The 16,195-nt window shown below is 49.4% G+C and overlaps 4 non-coding genes across 4 annotated transcripts; all 4 read right to left on the reverse strand.

Moving 5' to 3' along the window:
- Positions 1–9,601: 9,601 nt before the first annotated feature.
- Positions 9,602–9,675, reverse strand: Trnat-agu (transfer RNA threonine (anticodon AGU)). Its single transcript has one exon. It is a non-coding gene; the product is annotated as a tRNA-Thr (tRNA).
- A 1,386-nt stretch (positions 9,676–11,061) lies between these two features.
- Positions 11,062–11,135, reverse strand: Trnat-agu (transfer RNA threonine (anticodon AGU)). The gene has a single exon. It is a non-coding gene; the product is annotated as a tRNA-Thr (tRNA).
- A 1,397-nt stretch (positions 11,136–12,532) lies between these two features.
- Positions 12,533–12,606, reverse strand: Trnat-agu (transfer RNA threonine (anticodon AGU)). The gene has a single exon. It is a non-coding gene; the product is annotated as a tRNA-Thr (tRNA).
- Positions 12,607–13,992: 1,386 nt separating this feature from the next.
- Trnat-agu (transfer RNA threonine (anticodon AGU)) lies at positions 13,993–14,066 on the reverse strand. Its single transcript has one exon. It is a non-coding gene; the product is annotated as a tRNA-Thr (tRNA).
- Positions 14,067–16,195: the final 2,129 nt, after the last annotated feature.

Here is a 16,195-nt window from a genome sequence, read left to right on the forward strand (position 1 = left end):
GCTAAGGTACCAGAATACAAAGGCGCGGACACGTTCATATACACAAGAGTTCCAAGTAGTTTCGATGCTCTGGTATTACGAATGCAAATTCCGTCTGTTTTGAACGTCTTAAATTGAAAGGGCGGTCACAAATTGGTCCATTTCACTCCTTGTCCACAATCACACAGCACCTGAGGTAACAAGCACATCTCGAGCCCCATTGTGCTCTCCATTGTTCATGCCAACTCAGTGCCTCGCTCTTTGCTACTGTGTAAAACTCTTGTCGTCCAACTGCAAAACACTGGGACACAACAAGTTTCCGCGTCCCCATTGCACTGATCGTACTACGAAACGCTCCCCAAACTTGGCAATCACCCATGCAGATGACTTTTCCGACTTTACACGACGCTCACGCTAGTGACAGCCTTATTTATAGTTCGACGTCGCGCCAAAGCGAATGAGCACATTTCGCCTACGGCTTAGGCCGCTCTTCTAGTGTGGCTGCTCTGTGTCTGCAGGCAGCGAGGGGCTGTAAGCTTCCTGTGTTCGCACCTATATCACCTGTGCTTCCTTGTCAGAGACAGACTATCGCAAAACATACAACTCACTCCATGAATTGATTGTTACGGCATCTGTTATCAGCAGTCACAACCAGCAACACCAGTAGCAGTCGACTGCACGCAAAGAATGGCAACGTGCAGTGGGATTTACGTGAAATCGGCGCAATTGTGGATGCTAATCGTTCGCTTGTATCTGCCTACACACCTCTGCCGGTTGGGAATTATTCCACTTGCATGGCAAGGGGCGCATGTAGGTGTGTTAAAAATTCTGGAGGCGCTGGGTATCGATCCCAGTACCTCTCGCACACTAAGCGAGCGTTCTACCATCTGAGCTACGCCCACCCCCCCGATAACTAGTAGTGCTACATACAGTCATATCAACGTTACAGACCCTTGCACTCCCATTATTCCGCAGACAAACACTACTCTCTATGTATCAGTGAGGGTGTCTTTCAGGTTTCGTGCATTCTGTATCGAATCGTAGTTGGCCACAATGAAAGTGGCACGCATAACGTCGAAAATAGAGTTCAGACACCGCTCTGAGTAAGACGAACGTGTTGTCCACCTCTAGACTTCAATGACGTTAAGCCGTGATACCTAAGACAGATCTGCACTCGATGACACCACGATAACAGCCGGTCCCCACACTTACATCTTGCTCTCCTTATGACAGTATACATCATATCAGTCTGTGACGCTGGTTTTGCAACTTCTTGCGTGCGTTTATGTTCGCCCCGACCAACACTTACCATGCACTGACCACAAAACATGGAGGAGCCGGGGCTTGAACCCGAGACTGTCCACACGCTAAGCGAACGATCTGCCAACTGAGCTACAGCTACACACACGACCAAGCCTGGTTATTCTCCATTCTTTGCGACTCTGATGTGCACGGACACGATGGTTGGTTGGTTTGTAGCGGCTAAGGTACCAGAATACAAAGGCGCGGACACATTCATATACACAAGAGTTCCAAGTAGTTTCGATGCTCTGGTATTACGAATGCAAATTCCGTCTGTTTCGAACGTCTTAAATTGAAAGGGCGGTCACAAATTGGTCCATTTCACTCCTTGTCCACAATCACACAGCACCTGAGGTAACAAGCACATCTCGAGCCCCATTGTGCTCTCCATTGTTCATGCCAACTCAGTGCCTCGCTCTTTGCTACTGTGTAAAACTCTTGTCGTCCAACTGCAAAACACTGGGACACAACAAGTTTCCGCGTCCCCATTGCACTGATCGTACTACGAAACGCTCCCCAAACTTGGCAATCACCCATGCAGATGACTTTTCCGACTTTACACGACGCTCACGCTAGTGACAGCCTTATTTATAGTTCGACGTCGCGCCAAAGCGAATGAGCACATTTCGCCTACGGCTTAGGCCGCTCTTCTAGTGTGGCTGCTCTGTGTCTGCAGGCAGCGAGGGGCTGCAAGCTTCCTGTGTTCGCACCTATATCACCTGTGCTTCCTTGTCAGAGACAGACTATCGCAAAACATACAACTCACTCCATGAATTGATTGTTACGGCATCTGTTATCAGCAGTCACAACCAGCAACACCAGTAGCAGTCGACTGCACGCAAAGAATGGCAACGTGCAGTGGGATTTACGTGAAATCGGCGCAATTGTGGATGCTAATCGTTCGCTTGTATCTGCCTACACACCTCTGCCGGTTGGGAATTATTCCACTTGCATGGCAAGGGGCGCATGTAGGTGTGTTAAAAATTCTGGAGGCGCTGGGTATCGATCCCAGTACCTCTCGCACACTAAGCGAGCGTTCTACCATCTGAGCTACGCCCACCCCCCCGATAACTAGTAGTGCTACATACAGTCATATCAACGTTACAGACCCTTGCACTCCCATTATTCCGCAGACAAACACTACTCTCTATGTATCAGTGAGGGTGTCTTTCAGGTTTCGTGCATTCTGTATCGAATCGTAGTTGGCCACAATGAAAGTGGCACGCATAACGTCGAAAATAGAGTTCAGACACCGCTCTGAGTAAGACGAACGTGTTGTCCACCTCTAGACTTCAATGACGTTAAGCCGTGATACCTAAGACAGATCTGCACTCGATAACACCACGATAACAGCCGGTCCCCACACTTACATCTTGCTCTCCTTATGACAGTATACATCATATCAGTCTGTGACGCTGGTTTTGCAACTTCTTGCGTGCGTTTATGTTCGCCCCGACCAACACTTACCATGCACTGACCACAAAACATGGAGGAGCCGGGGCTTGAACCCGAGACTGTCCACACGCTAAGCGAACGATCTGCCAACTGAGCTACAGCTACACACACGACCAAGCCTGGCTATTCTCCATTCTTTGCGACTCTGATGTGCACGGACACGATGGTTGGTTGGTTTGTAGCGGCTAAGGTACCAGAATACAAAGGCGCGGACACGTTCATATACACAAGAGTTCCAAGTAGTTTCGATGCTCTGGTATTACGAATGCAAATTCCGTCTGTTTTGAACGTCTTAAATTGAAAGGGCGGTCACAAATTGGTCCATTTCACTCCTTGTCCACAATCACACAGCACCTGAGGTAACAAGCACATCTCGAGCCCCATTGTGCTCTCCATTGTTCATGCCAACTCAGTGCCTCGCTCTTTGCTACTGTGTAAAACTCTTGTCGTCCAACTGCAAAACACTGGGACACAACAAGTTTCCGCGTCCCCATTGCACTGATCGTACTACGAAACGCTCCCCAAACTTGGCAATCACCCATGCAGATGACTTTTCCGACTTTACACGACGCTCACGCTAGTGACAGCCTTATTTATAGTTCGACGTCGCGCCAAAGCGAATGAGCACATTTCGCCTACGGCTTAGGCCGCTCTTCTAGTGTGGCTGCTCTGTGTCTGCAGGCAGCGAGGGGCTGCAAGCTTCCTGTGTTCGCACCTATATCACCTGTGCTTCCTTGTCAGAGACAGACTAGCGCAAAACATACAACTCACTCCATGAATTGATTGTTACGGCATCTGTTATCAGCAGTCACAACCAGCAACACCAGTAGCAGTCGACTGCACGCAAAGAATGGCAACGTGCAGTGGGATTTACGTGAAATCGGCGCAATTGTGGATGCTAATCGTTCGCTTGTATCTGCCTACACACCTCTGCCGGTTGGGAATTATTCCACTTGCATGGCAAGGTGCGCATGTAGGTGTGTTAAAAATTCTGGAGGCGCTGGGTATCGATCCCAGTACCTCTCGCACAGTAAGCGAGCGCTTTACCATCTGAGCTACGCCAACCCCCCCGATAACTAGTAGTGCTACATACAGTCATATCAACGTCACAGACCCTTGCACTCCCATTATTCCGCAGACAAACACTACTCTCTATGTATCAGTGAGGGTGTCTTTCAGGTTTCGTGCATTCTGTATCGAATCGTAGTTGGCCACAATGAAAGTGGCACGCATAACGTCGAAAATAGAGTTCAGACACCGCTCTGAGTAAGACGAACGTGTTGTCCACCTCTAGACTTCAATGACGTTAAGCCGTGATACCTAAGACAGATCTGCACTCGATGACACCACGATAACAGCCGGTCCCCACACTTACATCTTGCTCTCCTTATGACAGTATACATCATATCAGTCTGTGACGCTGGTTTTGCAACTTCTTGCGTGCGTTTATGTTCGCCCCGACCAACACTTACCATGCACTGACCACAAAACATGGAGGAGCCGGGGCTTGAACCCGAGACTGTCCACACGCTAAGCGAACGATCTGCCAACTGAGCTACAGCTACACACACGACCAAGCCTGGTTATTCTCCATTCTTTGCGACTCTGATGTGCACGGACACGATGGTTGGTTGGTTTGTAGCGGCTAAGGTACCAGAATACAAAGGCGCGGACACATTCATATACACAAGAGTTCCAAGTAGTTTCGATGCTCTGGTATTACGAATGCAAATTCCGTCTGTTTCGAACGTCTTAAATTGAAAGGGCGGTCACAAATTGGTCCATTTCACTCCTTGTCCACAATCACACAGCACCTGAGGTAACAAGCACATCTCGAGCCCCATTGTGCTCTCCATTGTTCATGCCAACTCAGTGCCTCGCTCTTTGCTACTGTGTAAAACTCTTGTCGTCCAACTGCAAAACACTGGGACACAACAAGTTTCCGCGTCCCCATTGCACTGATCGTACTACGAAACGCTCCCCAAACTTGGCAATCACCCATGCAGATGACTTTTCCGACTTTACACGACGCTCACGCTAGTGACAGCCTTATTTATAGTTCGACGTCGCGCCAAAGCGAATGAGCACATTTCGCCTACGGCTTAGGCCGCTCTTCTAGTGTGGCTGCTCTGTGTCTGCAGGCAGCGAGGGGCTGCAAGCTTCCTGTGTTCGCACCTATATCACCTGTGCTTCCTTGTCAGAGACAGACTATCGCAAAACATACAACTCACTCCATGAATTGATTGTTACGGCATCTGTTATCAGCAGTCACAACCAGCAACACCAGTAGCAGTCGACTGCACGCAAAGAATGGCAACGTGCAGTGGGATTTACGTGAAATCGGCGCAATTGTGGATGCTAATCGTTCGCTTGTATCTGCCTACACACCTCTGCCGGTTGGGAATTATTCCACTTGCATGGCAAGGTGCGCATGTAGGTGTGTTAAAAATTCTGGAGGCGCTGGGTATCGATCCCAGTACCTCTCGCACAGTAAGCGAGCGCTTTACCATCTGAGCTACGCCAACCCCCCCGATAACTAGTAGTGCTACATACAGTCATATCAACGTCACAGACCCTTGCACTCCCATTATTCCGCAGACAAACACTACTCTCTATGTATCAGTGAGGGTGTCTTTCAGGTTTCGTGCATTCTGTATCGAATCGTAGTTGGCCACAATGAAAGTGGCACGCATAACGTCGAAAATAGAGTTCAGACACCGCTCTGAGTAAGACGAACGTGTTGTCCACCTCTAGACTTCAATGACGTTAAGCCGTGATACCTAAGACAGATCTGCACTCGATGACACCACGATAACAGCCGGTCCCCACACTTACATCTTGCTCTCCTTATGACAGTATACATCATATCAGTCTGTGACGCTGGTTTTGCAACTTCTTGCGTGCGTTTATGTTCGCCCCGACCAACACTTACCATGCACTGACCACAAAACATGGAGGAGCCGGGGCTTGAACCCGAGACCGTTCACACGCTAAGCGAACGATCTGCCAACTGAGCTACAGCTACACACACGACCAAGCCTGGCTATTCTCCATTCTTTGCGACTCTGATGTGCACGGACACGATGGTTGGTTGGTTTGTAGCGGCGAAGGTACCAGAATACAAAGGCGCGGACACGTTCATATACACAAGAGTTCCAAGTAGTTTCGATGCTCTGGTATTACGAATGCAAATTCCGTCTGTTTTGAACGTCTTAAATTGAAAGGGCGGTCACAAATTGGTCCATTTCACTCCTTGTCCACAATCACACAGCACCTGAGGTAACAAGCACATCTCGAGCCCCATTGTGCTCTCCATTGTTCATGCCAACTCAGTGCCTCGCTCTTTGCTACTGTGTAAAACTCCTGTCGTCCAACTGCAAAACACTGGGACACAACAAGTTTCCGCGTCCCCATTGCACTGATCGTACTACGAAACGCTCCCCAAACTTGGCAATCACCCATGCAGATGACTTTTCCGACTTTACACGACGCTCACACAACGCTCACGCTAGTGACAGCCTTATTTATAGTTCGACGTCGCGCCAAAGCGAATGAGCACATTTCGCCTACTTCTTAGGCCGCTCTTCTAGTGTGGCTGCTCTGTGTCTGCAGGCAGCGAGGGGCTGCAAGCTTCCTGTGTTCGCACCTATATCACCTGTGCTTCCTTGTCAGAGACAGACTATCGCAAAACATACAACTCACTCCATGAATTGATTGCTACGGCATCTGTTATCAGCAGTCACAACCAGCAACACCAGTAGCAGCCGACTGCACGCAAAGAATGGCAACGTGCAGTGGGATTTACGTGAAATCGGCGCAATTGTGGATGCTAATCGTTCGCTTGTATCTGCCTACACACCTCTGCCGGTTGGGAATTATTCCACTTGCATGGCAAGGTGCGCATGTAGGTGTGTTAAAAATTCTGGAGGTGCTGGGTATCGAACCCAGTACCTATCGCACACTAAGCGATCGCTCTACCATCTGAGCTACGCCCACCCTCCCGATAACTAGTAGTGCTACATACAGTCATATCAACGTCACAGACCCTTGCACTCCCATTATTCCGCAGACAAACACTACTCTCTATGTATCAGTGAGGGTGTCTTTCAGGTTTCGTGCATTCTGTACCGAATCGTAGTTGGCCACAATGAAAGTGGCACGCATAACGTCGAAAATAGAGTTCAGACACCGCTCTGAGTAAGACGAACGTGTTGTCCACCTATAGACTTCAATGACGTTAAGCCGTGATACCTAAGACAGATCTGCACTCGATGACACCACGATAACAGCCGGTCCCCACACTTACATCTTGCTCTCCTTATGACAGTATACATCATATCAGTCTGTGACGCTGGTTTTGCAACTTCTTGCGTGCGTTTATGTTCGCCCCGACCAACACTTACCATGCACTGACCACAAAACATGGAGGAGCCGGGGCTTGAACCCGAGACCGTCCACACGCTAAGCGAACGATCTGCCAACTGAGCTACAGCTACACACACGACCAAGCCTGGCTATTCTCCATTCTTTGCGACTCTGATGTGCACGGACACGATGGTTGGTTGGTTTGTAGCGGCGAAGGTACCAGAATACAAAGGCGCGGACACGTTCATATACACAAGAGTTCCAAGCAGTTTCGATGCTCTGGTATTACGAATGCAAATTCCGTCTGTTTTGAACGTCTTAAATTGAAAGGGCGGTCACAAATTGGTCCATTTCACTCCTTGTCCACAACCACACAGCACCTGAGGTGACAAGCACATCTCGAGCCCCATTGTGCTCTCCATTGTTCATGCCAACTCAGTGCCTCGCTCTTTGCTACTGTGTAAAACTCTTGTCGTCCAACTGCAAAACACTGGGACACAACAAGTTTCCGCGTCCCGATTGCACTGATCGTACTACGAAACGCTAACCAAACTTGGCAATCACCCATGCAGATGACTTTTCCGACTTTACACGACGCTCACGCAACGCTCACTCTAGTGACAGCCTTATTTATAGTTCGACGTCGCGCCAAAGCGAATGAGCACATTTCGCCTACGGCTTAGGCCGCTCTTCTAGTGTGGCTGCTCTGTGTCTGCAGGCAGCGAGGGGCTGCAAGCTTCCTGTGTTCGCACCTATATCACCTGTGCTTCCTTGTCAGAGACAGACTATCGCAAAACATACAACTCACTCCATGAATTGATTGCTACGGCATCTGTTATCAGCAGTCACAACCAGCAACACCAGTAGCAGCCGACTGCACGCAAAGAATGGCAACGTGCAGTGGGATTTACGTGAAATCGGCGCAATTGTGGATGCTAATCGTTCGCTTGTATCTGCCTACACACCTCTGCCGGTTGGGAATTATTCCACTTGCATGGCAAGGTGCGCATGTAGGTGTGTTAGATATTCTGGAGGCGCTGGGTATCGATTACAGTACCTCTCGCACACTAAGCGAGCGCTCTACCATCTGAGCTACGCCCACCCCCCCGATAACTAGTAGTGCTGCATACAGTCATATCAACGTCACAGACCCTTGCACTCCCATTATTCCGCAGACAAACACTACTCTCTATGTATCAGTGAGGGTGTCTTTCAGGTTTCGTGCATTCTGTATCGAATCGTAGTTGGCCACAATGAAAGTGGCACGCATAACGTCGAAAATAGAGTTCAGACACCGCTCTGAGTAAGACGAACGTGTTGTCCACCTATAGACTTCAATGACGTTAAGCCGTGATACCTAAGACAGATCTGCACTCGATGACACCACGATAACAGCCGGTCCCCACACTTACATCTTGCTCTCCTTATGACAGTATACATCATATCAGTCTGTGACGCTGGTTTTGCAACTTCTTGCGTGCGTTTATGTTCGCCCCGACCAACACTTACCATGCACTGACCACAAAACATGGAGGAGCCGGGGCTTGAACCCGAGACCGTCCACACGCTAAGCGAACGATCTGCCAACTGAGCTACAGCTACACACACGACCAAGCCTGGATATTCTCCATTCTTTGCGACTCTGATGTGCACGGACACGATGGTTGGTTGGTTTGTAGCGGCGAAGGTACCAGAATACAAAGGCGCGGACACGTTCATATACACAAGAGTTCCTAGTAGTTTCGATGCTCTGGTATTACGAATGCAAATTCCGTCTGTTTTGAACGTCTTAAATTGAAAGGGCGGTCACAAATTGGTCCATTTCACTCCTTGTCCACAACCACACAGCACCTGAGGTAACAAGCACATCTCGAGCCCCATTGTGCTCTCCATTGTTCATGCCAACTCAGTGCCTCGCTCTTTGCTACTGTGTAAAACTCTTGTCGTCCAACTGCAAAACACTGGGACACAACAAGTTTCCGCGTCCCCATTGCACTGATCGTACTACGAAACGCTCCCCAAACTTGGCAATCACCCATGCAGATGACTTTTCCGACTTTACACGACGCTCACGCAACGCTCACGCTAGTGACAGCCTTATTTATAGTTCGACGCCGCGCCAAAGCGAATGAGCACATTTCGCCTACGGCTTAGGCCGCTCTTCTAGTGTGGCTGCTCTGTGTCTGCAGGCAGCGAGGGGCTGCAAGCTTCCTGTGTTCGCACCTATATCACCTGTGCTTCCTTGTCAGAGACAGACTATCGCAAAACATACAACTCACTCCATGAATTGATTGCTACGGCATCTGTTATCAGCAGTCACAACCAGCAACACCAGTAGCAGCCGACTGCACGCAAAGAATGGCAACGTGCAGTGGGATTTACGTGAAATCGGCGCAATTGTGGATGCTAATCGTTCGCTTGTATCTGCCTACACACCTCTGCCGGTTGGGAATTATTCCACTTGCATGGCAAGGTGCGCATGTAGGTGTGTTAAAAATTCTGGAGGCGCTGGGTATCGAACCCAGTACCTCTCGCACACTAAGCGATCGCTCTACCATCTGAGCTACGCCCACCCTCCCGATAACTAGTAGTGCTACATACAGTCATATCAACGTCACAGACCCTTGCACTCCCATTATTCCGCAGACAAACACTACTCTCTATGTATCAGTGAGGGTGTCTTTCAGGTTTCGTGCATTCTGTACCGAATCGTAGTTGGCCACAATGAAAGTGGCACGCATAACGTCGAAAATAGAGTTCAGACACCGCTCTGAGTAAGACGAACGTGTTGTCCACCTATAGACTTCAATGACGTTAAGCCGTGATACCTAAGACAGATCTGCACTCGATGACACCACGATAACAGCCGGTCCCCACACTTACATCTTGCTCTCCTTATGACAGTATACATCATATCAGTCTGTGACGCTGGTTTTGCAACTTCTTGCGTGCGTTTATGTTCGCCCCGACCAACACTTACCATGCACTGACCACAAAACATGGAGGAGCCGGGGCTTGAACCCGAGACCGTCCACACGCTAAGCGAACGATCTGCCAACTGAGCTACAGCTACACACACGACCAAGCCTGGCTATTCTCCATTCTTTGCAACTCTGATGTGCACGGACACGATGGTTGGTTGGTTTGTAGCGGCGAAGGTACCAGAATACAAAGGCGCGGACACGTTCATATACACAAGAGTTCCAAGTAGTTTCGATGCTCTGGTATTACGAATGCAAATTCCGTCTGTTTTGAACGTCTTAAATTGAAAGGGCGGTCACAAATTGGTCCATTTCACTCCTTGTCCACAACCACACAGCACCTGAGGTGACAAGCACATCTCGAGCCCCATTGTGCTCTCCATTGTTCATGCCAACTCAGTGCCTCGCTCTTTGCTACTGTGTAAAACTCTTGTCGTCCAACTGCAAAACACTGGGACACAACAAGTTTCCGCGTCCCCATTGCACTGATCGTACTACGAAACGCTCCCCAAACTTGGCAATCACCCATGCAGATGACTTTTCCGACTTTACACGACGCTCACGCTAGTGACAGCCTTATTTATAGTTCGACGTCGCGCCAAAGCGAATGAGCACATTTCGCCTACGGCTTAGGCCGCTCTTCTAGTGTGGCTGCTCTGTGTCTGCAGGCAGCGAGGGGCTGCAAGCTTCCTGTGTTCGCACCTATATCACCTGTGCTTCCTTGTCAGAGACAGACTATCGCAAAACATACAACTCACTCCATGAATTGATTGCTACGGCATCTGTTATCAGCAGTCACAACCAGCAACACCAGTAGCAGCCGACTGCACGCAAAGAATGGCAACGTGCAGTGGGATTTACGTGAAATCGGCGCAATTGTGGATGCTAATCGTTCGCTTGTATCTGCCTACACACCTCTGCCGGTTGGGAATTATTCCACTTGCATGGCAAGGTGCGCATGTAGGTGTGTTAAAAATTCTGGAGGCGCTGGGTATCGATCCCAGTACCTCTCGCACACTAAGCGAGCGCTCTACCATCTGAGCTACGCCCACCCACCCGATAACTAGTAGTGCTACATACAGTCATATCAACGTCACAGACCCTTGCACTCCCATTATTCCGCAGACAAACACTACTCTCTATGTATCAGTGAGGGTGTCTTTCAGGTTTCGTGCATTCTGTATCGAATCGTAGTTGGCCACAATGAAAGTGGCACGCATAACGTCGAAAATAGAGTTCAGACACCGCTCTGAGTAAGACGAACGTGTTGTCCACCTCTAGACTTCAATGACGTTAAGCCGTGATACCTAAGACAGATCTGCACTCGATGACACCACGATAACAGCCGGTCCCCACACTTACATCTTGCTCTCCTTATGACAGTATACATCATATCAGTCTGTGACGCTGGTTTTGCAACTTCTTGCGTGCGTTTATGTTCGCCGCGACCAACACTTACCATGCACTGACCACAAAACATGGAGGAGCCGGGGCTTGAACCCGAGACCGTCCACACGCTAAGCGAACGATCTGCCAACTGAGCTACAGCTACACACACGACCAAGCCTGGCTATTCTCCATTCTTTGCGACTCTGATGTGCACGGACACGATAGTTGGTTGGTTTGTAGCGGCGAAGGTACCAGAATACAAAGGCGCGGACACGTTCATATACACAAGAGTTCCAAGTAGTTTCGATGCTCTGGTATTACGAATGCAAATTCCGTCTGTTTTGAACGTCTTAAATTGAAAGGGCGGTCACAAATTGGTCCATTTCACTCCTTGTCCACAACCACACAGCACCTGAGGTAACAAGCACATCTCGAGCCCCATTGTGCTCTCCATTGTTCATGCCAACTCAGTGCCTCGCTCTTTGCTACTGTGTAAAACTCTTGTCGTCCAACTGCAAAACACTGGGACACAACAAGTTTCCGCGTCCCCATTGCACTGATCGTACTACGAAACGCTAACCAAACTTGGCAATCACCCATGCAGATGACTTTTCCGACTTTACACGACGCTCACGCAACGCTCACTCTAGTGACAGCCTTATTTATAGTTCGACGTCGCGCCAAAGCGAATGAGCACATTTCGCCTACGGCTTAGGCCGCTCTTCTAGTGTGGCTGCTCTGTGTCTGCAGGCAGCGAGGGGCTGCAAGCTTCCTGTGTTCGCACCTATATCACCTGTGCTTCCTTGTCAGAGACAGACTATCGCAAAACATACAACTCACTCCATGAATTGATTGCTACGGCATCTGTTATCAGCAGTCACAACCAGCAACACCAGTAGCAGCCGACTGCACGCAAAGAATGGCAACGTGCAGTGGGATTTACGTGAAATCGGCGCAATTGTGGATGCTAATCGTTCGCTTGTATCTGCCTACACACCTCTGCCGGTTGGGAATTATTCCACTTGCATGGCAAGGTGCGCATGTAGGTGTGTTAAAAATTCTGGAGGCGCTGGGTATCGATCCCAGTACCTCTCGCACACTAAGCGAGCGCTCTACCATCTGAGCTACGCCCACCCCCCCGATAACTAGTAGTGCTACATACAGTCATATCAACGTCACAGACCCTTGCACTCCCATTATTCCGCAGACAAACACTACTCTCTATCTATCAGTGAGGGTGTCTTTCAGGTTTCGTGCATTCTGTATCGAATCGTAGTTGGCCACAATGAAAGTGGCACGCATAACGTCGAAAATAGAGTTCAGACACCGCTCTGAGTAAGACGAACGTGTTGTCCACCTCTAGACTTCAATGACGTTAAGCCGTGATACCTAAGACAGATCTGCACTCGATGACACCACGATAACAGCCGGTCCCCACACTTACATCTTGCTCTCCTTATGACAGTATACATCATATCAGTCTGTGACGCTGGTTTTGCAACTTCTTGCGTGCGTTTATGTTCGCCGCGACCAACACTTACCATGCACTGACCACAAAACATGGAGGAGCCGGGGCTTGAACCCGAGACCGTCCACACGCTAAGCGAACGATCTGCCAACTGAGCTACAGCTACACACACGACCAAGCCTGGCTATTCTCCATTCTTTGCGACTCTGATGTGCACGGACACGATGGTTGGTTGGTTTGTAGCGGCGAAGGTACCAGAATACAAAGGCGCGGACACGTTCATATACACAAGAGTTCCAAGTAGTTTCGATGCTCTGGTATTACGAATGCAAATTCCGTCTGTTTTGAACGTCTTAAATTGAAAGGGCGGTCACAAATTGGTCCATTTCACTCCTTGTCCACAACCACACAGCACCTGAGGTAACAAGCACATCTCGAGCCCCATTGTGCTCTCCATTGTTCATGCCAACTCAGTGCCTCGCTCTTTGCTACTGTGTAAAACTCTTGTCGTCCAACTGCAAAACACTGGGACACAACAAGTTTCCGCGTCCCCATTGCACTGATCGTACTACGAAACGCTCCCCAAACTTGGCAATCACCCATGCAGATGACTTTTCCGACTTTACACGACGCTCACGCTAGTGACAGCCTTATTTATAGTTCGACGTCGCGCCAAAGCGAATGAGCACATTTCGCCTACGGCTTAGGCCGCTCTTCTAGTGTGGCTGCTCTGTGTCTGCAGGCAGCGAGGGGCTGCAAGCTTCCTGTGTTCGCACCTATATCACCTGTGCTTCCTTGTCAGAGACAGACTATCGCAAAACATACAACTCACTCCATGAATTGATTGCTACGGCATCTGTTATCAGCAGTCACAACCAGCAACACCAGTAGCAGCCGACTGAACGCAAAGAATGGCAACGTGCAGTGGGATTTACGTGAAATCGGCGCAATTGTGGATGCTAATCGTTCGCTTGTATCTGCCTACACACCTCTGCCGGTTGGGAATTATTCCACTTGCATGGCAAGGTGCGCATGTAGGTGTGTTAAATATTCTGGAGGCGCTGGGTATCGATCCCAGTACCTCTCGCACACTAAGCGAGCGCTCTACCATCTGAGCTACGCCCACCCCCCCGATAACTAGTAGTGCTGCATACAGTCATATCAACGTCACAGACCCTTGCACTCCCATTATTCCGCAGACAAACACTACTCTCTATGTATCAGTGAGGGTGTCTTTCAGGTTTCGTGCATTCTGTATCGAATCGTAGTTGGCCACAATGAAAGTGGCACGCATAACGTCGAAAATAGAGTTCAGACACCGCTCTGAGTAAGACGAACGTGTTGTCCACCTATAGACTTCAATGACGTTAAGCCGTGATACCTAAGACAGATCTGCACTCGATGACACCACGATAACAGCCGGTCCCCACACTTACATCTTGCTCTCCTTATGACAGTATACATCATATCAGTCTGTGACGCTGGTTTTGCAACTTCTTGCGTGCGTTTATGTTCGCCCCGACCAACACTTACCATGCACTGACCACAAAACATGGAGGAGCCGGGGCTTGAACCCGAGACCGTCCACACGCTAAGCGAACGATCTGCCAACTGAGCTACAGCTACACACACGACCAAGCCTGGCTATTCTCCATTCTTTGCGACTCTGATGTGCACGGACACGATGGTTGGTTGGTTTGTAGCGGCGAAGGTACCAGAATACAAAGGCGCGGACACGTTCATATACACAAGAGTTCCAAGTAGTTTCGATGCTCTGGTATTACGAATGCAAATTCCGTCTGTTTTGAACGTCTTAAATTGAAAGGGCGGTCACAAATTGGTCCATTTCACTCCTTGTCCACAACCACACAGCACCTGAGGTAACAAGCACATCTCGAGCCCCATTGTGCTCTCCATTGTTCATGCCAACTCAGTGCCTCGCTCTTTGCTACTGTGTAAAACTCTTGTCGTCCAACTGCAAAACACTGGGACACAACAAGTTTCCGCGTCCCCATTGCACTGATCGTACTACGAAACGCTCCCCAAACTTGGCAATCACCCATGCAGATGACTTTTCCGACTTTACACGACGCTCACGCTAGTGACAGCCTTATTTATAGTTCGACGTCGCGCCAAAGCGAATGAGCACATTTCGCCTACGGCTTAGGCCGCTCTTCTAGTGTGGCTGCTCTGTGTCTGCAGGCAGCGAGGGGCTGCAAGCTTCCTGTGTTCGCACCTATATCACCTGTGCTTCCTTGTCAGAGACAGACTATCGCAAAACATACAACTCACTCCATGAATTGATTGCTACGGCATCTGTTATCAGCAGTCACAACCAGCAACACCAGTAGCAGCCGACTGCACGCAAAGAATGGCAACGTGCAGTGGGATTTACGTGAAATCGGCGCAATTGTGGATGCTAATCGTTCGCTTGTATCTGCCTACACACCTCTGCCGGTTGGGAATTATTCCACTTGCATGGCAAGGTGCGCATGTAGGTGTGTTAGATATTCTGGAGGCGCTGGGTATCGATTACAGTACCTCTCGCACACTAAGCGAGCGCTCTACCATCTGAGCTACGCCCACCCCCCCGATAACTAGTAGTGCTGCATACAGTCATATCAACGTCACAGACCCTTGCACTCCCATTATTCCGCAGACAAACACTACTCTCTATGTATCAGTGAGGGTGTCTTTCAGGTTTCGTGCATTCTGTATCGAATCGTAGTTGGCCACAATGAAAGTGGCACGCATAACGTCGAAAATAGAGTTCAGACACCGCTCTGAGTAAGACGAACGTGTTGTCCACCTATAGACTTCAATGACGTTAAGCCGTGATACCTAAGACAGATCTGCACTCGATGACACCACGATAACAGCCGGTCCCCACACTTACATCTTGCTCTCCTTATGACAGTATACATCATATCAGTCTGTGACGCTGGTTTTGCAACTTCTTGCGTGCGTTTATGTTCGCCCCGACCAACACTTACCATGCACTGACCACAAAACATGGAGGAGCCGGGGCTTGAACCCGAGACCGTCCACACGCTAAGCGAACGATCTGCCAACTGAGCTACAGCTACACACACGACCATGCCTGGCTATTCTCCATTCTTTGCGACTCTGATGTGCACGGACACGATGGTTGGTTGGTTTGTTGCGGCGAAGGTACCAGAATACAAAGGCGCGGACACGTTCATATACACAAGAGTTCCAAGTAGTTTCGATGCTCTGGTATTACGAATGCAAATTC

This window comes from Schistocerca gregaria, unplaced genomic scaffold (genome assembly GCF_023897955.1).
Source record: "Schistocerca gregaria isolate iqSchGreg1 unplaced genomic scaffold, iqSchGreg1.2 ptg000180l, whole genome shotgun sequence".
In the NCBI taxonomy this organism is placed as follows: domain Eukaryota; kingdom Metazoa; phylum Arthropoda; class Insecta; order Orthoptera; family Acrididae; genus Schistocerca; species Schistocerca gregaria.